Source organism: Rhincodon typus, unplaced genomic scaffold, assembly GCF_021869965.1.
Source record: "Rhincodon typus isolate 14 unplaced genomic scaffold, sRhiTyp1.1 hic_rhity00012889, whole genome shotgun sequence".
Lineage (NCBI taxonomy): Eukaryota > Metazoa > Chordata > Chondrichthyes > Orectolobiformes > Rhincodontidae > Rhincodon > Rhincodon typus.
The window spans coordinates 1,635-6,483 of NW_025978527.1; the positions used below are offsets into that span (position 1 = coordinate 1,635).

General features: G+C 47.2%; 1 non-coding gene across 1 annotated transcript; it reads right to left on the bottom strand.

Annotated features, from left to right (window-relative positions):
* Positions 1-937: 937 nt before the first annotated feature.
* LOC109921492 lies at positions 938-2,478 on the bottom strand. The gene is made up of 3 exons (XR_007261688.1): positions 2,383-2,478; positions 1,196-1,271; positions 938-1,029 (listed from the first exon to the last, which is right to left on the bottom strand). It is a non-coding gene; the product is annotated as an uncharacterized LOC109921492 (transcript).
* Positions 2,479-4,849: the final 2,371 nt, after the last annotated feature.

Below are 4,849 nucleotides of genomic sequence, written 5' to 3' on the forward strand. Positions count from 1 at the left end.
AGAGACGCCTCCTCCTCTTATGGGAGAGACCAGAGCTAGAGCTAAAAATAAATCTAAGACAGAGATAAACAGAATGGCTTTTCTCTCTGTCACAGGTCTGCAGAATCATCTCGTCCTGAGAGGGTGTTGGAGGCTGAATATATTTAAAGACTTAGTCAGACAGACTTCGCTTCTGAAGAGGAGTCACATCAGACTCAAAACCTTAACTCTGTTTCTCTCACCACAGATGCTGCCAGACCTGCTGCGTTTCTCCGGCACTCTCTAGGCTTGCTTTAGATAGATCCTCAACTGACAAGGTTACTGGGAGACTAGAAAGTGCAGTCAAGACTTCAATCTGATCAGCCACAATCTTATTGAAGACTTGAGGGACTGAATGGCCTAATCCAGTTCCTAACTCACGTACTCGGATGTTAGCCCCCAACCCTCCTTGGCCTGAGCTTTCAACCCACCTAACCCAACAAGCTGGATTTTAAGACCAACCAGTGAGGACCAGGGGGAGAGAGGTATGGCTGGCACAATGGTGTGGGAGCAGCAGGTAGTACTGTTTTGCTGGTGGTCTGATAGCCCCACCATCCTGCAGCTGAATTGGTCGGTCAAAGAGTGGGGATGTCAATGTGGAGCCCACCTGAAGTCAGGGCTGTTTCCCACCTCCGGGTGTGTTCTCCCAACAGCTGAGACACCTTTGGGGGTCTCTTTGACCCCACTGAGGGTCCCCGGCAATATTGCCCACCCACGGCTAGAAGGCTACTAGTGAAGATTTGGTGGTGTTCCAACAGAATTGCACCCACGCATACATATCCCCTACAGGTCACCAACCACAGTGGACTGTACCACCCTCTGACTGGTATCGCTCGGCAGCATCTGCGGTGATAATGGAAATGGGTGGGCCAGGGGGAGAATGAGAAAGTCAAAACGATAAAGTTACACGGTTGCTCACTTGAAGTCTCCGTCCTTGTACTTGCCAAAAGCCTGGAGGATGACGGTGATAATGGCCATCAGCGGTTTCACCACACAGAACTGGAGGGTGGCCTGGAAGCAAAAGCAGATGCCATTCAGCCATCGCGAAGGGTTGAGGGCAGCCATCGCGAAGGGCAGGAGAATGAGGCGGGTGGGAGAAAACTACCAGGCAAGAACTTGCTGCTTCTGGCAATGACCTGGCAGCATGGAGGGTCAAGGTTCAAAGTGCAAATCGTACCTGTTTACAGAAGCGTAGAAATCCAATGGAGTACGTCTTCCCCCAGAGACAGCATGTACCGTACATACAGCTGGACCTACAGGAGAGTACGCTTAGTTAGTAATATTCCCAGCATCAGCTGCGAGAGATCTCGCTGGAAGTCTACATGCACAGATCACTGAAGGTGGTTGTTCAGGAAGGGACAGCAGTTAACGAAGCAGACAGTATCCCCCTGCTTTATTAATAGGGGCATAGATTGTGGACGTGTATTATATATAGATTATAGAGCATGGAGGTGGTGATAAAATTGTGCGAGATACTTGCTAGACCTCAGTAGCAGTACTGTCCACTGTGTGGGCATCGCATTATAAGAAAGATGTGAATGCATACGAGGGAGTACAGGAGCAATTTACAAGAACCCTTCCAGGAATGAGTAACTTCAGGAATGAGGATAGATTGAAGAAGTTAGGACAGTTCCATTGGAGAGAAGGCAGCTGAGAAGAGATTTGATAGAGGTTTTCAAAATTGAGAGGGTGCTGGATAGTGTAGACAGGGAGAACCTGTTCCCACTCAAAATAGAAAGAGCAGAAATTGACTTAAAAAGTGACCTGTAAATAAAGCAAGGGTGATGACAGAAAAAAAAACAAACAAACATTCTCCCACCCCCACCCCCACCCCGCCAACATCAAATGGTTAAAGAATGGCATGCACTGCCTGGAAATGGAGACAGGATCAATTGGGGTATTCAAAAGGGGCATTGGATCGTTATTTGGCAGAAATGGCACGCAGAGATATGGGGAAAAAGACAGGAGATTGGCACTAGGGGATAGAACTAGTGATGGCAAGATGGGCTGAATGGCAGCATTGTTGTGGAACAGAAGGATAAGATACTGCCAGGTCACATCTGCAGTATTGGGCATTTTTTAGTCATTTTCTTTGAACATTGCCGTTTAGCAGATTATAAAGCAAGACCAAGGGATAAAGGGTGACCTGGCCAACAGTGAACCATCATGCAGTTGGATAATGAGTCTTTCTACTTTCCAATTGGTGCAGGCAGACAATGTGACATAAGGATGGACATGTTGGTCAAATAATGGCTGGAGCACCGCGACATGTCAATGAAACCTCCAGGAATAGATTTAACCACATTCGGTGATCTTAGGTGGGATTGCCAGAACACAACACAACAAGGAACGTGGGAGACTTACTCGATGGACTTGCCTCGAATCTCCGACATTATAGCACTCTCTCCTCCCAGGTACTCATAACACAGGCTGAGGAAATTGTAGATCACGAAGGCTGCAAGAGAGCGCGTGTCAGTCAGAAAGCGACACTACAACAACATTCTACTACAAGCTAGGACCAGGACCCTGAGTTTAATCATAGAATCCCTACAGTATGGAAGCAGGACATTTCGCCCATCAAGTCCACACTGACCCTCCAAAGAGCATCCCAATCAGACCCACCACAGCCTGTAACCCTGCGTTTCCCATGGCTAATCCCTGGTAATTTAGCACGGCCAATCCACCCTAACCTGCACATTTTTAGACTGTGGGAGGAAACCAGAGCACCTGGACGGGATCCATGCAGACACAGGGAGAATATGAAAACTCCACACAGACAGTCACCCAAGGCTGGAATCGAACCCGGCTCCCTGGTGCTGCGAGGCAGCAGTGCTAACCACTGAGCCACCATGCCTCCTTATAAATCACACTATTTGAAAAAGTTGAATGCCTTTTCTTCTTCTCCCTTTCAAAACGAAGAGCAAAAAGCATTGAGTATCCAAACAAGTGCCAGCAAAACCAAACTGCCAGATAAATAAAACTTTTTGCTATTTGTACTCAGTCTTGGCCTATTTGTGACTCTAGTCTTGCACAAACATGGGTGAGCCCTTATCCTCCTCAGAAACTTGCAAGTAAACCATTCTGACAATTCAAAACCACTGCACCCTTTCTGGAGTTTCCACTGAAGTTTAGAAGAGTGAGACAAGATAATATTGAAGTATATAAAATTCTGAGGGAGATTGGACAGGCCAATGCAGAATGCTTCACTGCATGAGTGAGTCTAGAGCTGGGGGGCAGAGTTGCAAATTATAGCTGCTCCATTCGAGATGGAGACGAGGAGTAATTTCTTCTCTCAATCTTTGGAATTCTCTTCCGTCGAGAGTAGTGGAAGCATTTATTTTTTTAAAAATTCTTTTGTGGGATTTGGGTGTCACTAGCTAGACAAGCATTTATCCTGTGTCTGTGAGAGTTTCCTCTGGGTGCTCCAGTTTCCTCCCACAGTCTGAAGAGGTGCAGGTTAGGGGGGGTTTAGCTGTGCTAAATTACCCCATGGTGTCCAGGGATGTGCAGGTTAGCGGGGGGTTTAGCTGTGCTAAATTACCCCATGGTGTCCAGGGACGTGCAGGTTAGGGGGGGTTTAGCTGCGCTAAATTACCCCATGGTGTCCAGGGATGTGCAGGTTAAGTGGGTTAGTCACGGGAAATGAAGGATGAGGGTAAGGGGTGGGTCTGGATGGGATGCTCTTTGGAGAGTTAGTGCAGACTTAACAGGCTGAATGGCCTCTTTCTGTAGGAATTCTATGATTCTATTGCTTATCCCTGAAGACTCAGCCACACTGCCCTAGTGGTGTTAAATCGCTGGACTGCCAATCCAGAGACCCAGATAACTTCTAGGGACCCGAGTTCAAATCCCGCCACAGCAGATGGTGGAATTTGAATTCAATAAAAATATCTGGAATTAAGAATCTAATGATGGCCGTGAATCCATTGTTGATTGTTGGAAAAACCCATCTGGTTCACTAATGTCCTTTAGGGAAGGAAACTGCCATCCTTACCTAGTCTGGCCTACATGTGACTCCAGACCCACAGCAATGTGGTTGACACTTAACTGCCCTCTGGGCAATTAGGGATGGGGCAATAAATGCTGCCTGATCAGCGACGCCCTCATCCCGCGAATGAATAAAGGAAAAAAAATTACTGTGGGTCTGGAGTCACATGGAGGCCAGACCAGGTAAGGATGGCAGTTTCCTTCCCTGAAGGATAGTAGTGAACCAGATGGGTTTTTCCTTGGCAACTGGAAATAATAATTCCCAGATTATTATGAAATTCAAATTCCATGATGGGATTTGAACCCAGGTCCCCAGATCATTACCTTGGCCTGTGGACTAATAGTCTAGCAAGAATACCACTAGGTCATCTCCTCCCCTTGTATTTATTCAGAAGCTGGGATAGATGACAAGGGAGTCGAGGGTTATGGGAACTTGGAGCCGACAGCACAACCCGATCAGACATGACCTTAATCGACTGACAAAGAGCAGGTTGGGGGTGCTGAAGCAGCTCCCGTTTCCTATGTCCTTCCAGCTTTGATGGGGAAGAACTCTGGCCTCATTACACCACATCCAGGGAATTAGCATTTTGTTAAAAAAACCTACACTGATGACTTCAATTAGCCCTGGCCTTTTCAAGGCCTTTATAAAAACACAGTTCAGCTGGAAAGAGATGTGCGGACGGAGAGGGAGAGCGAGAGAGAGAGAGAGAGCGAGAGCGAGAGAGAAGGTTAGAGAGAGAGAGAGGGAGAGAGAGAGAGAGAGAGAGAGAGTTAGACAGTGTTAGAGAGAGAGAGAGAGTTAGAGAGTGTTAGAGAGAGAGTGTTAGAGAGAGAGAGAGAGAGA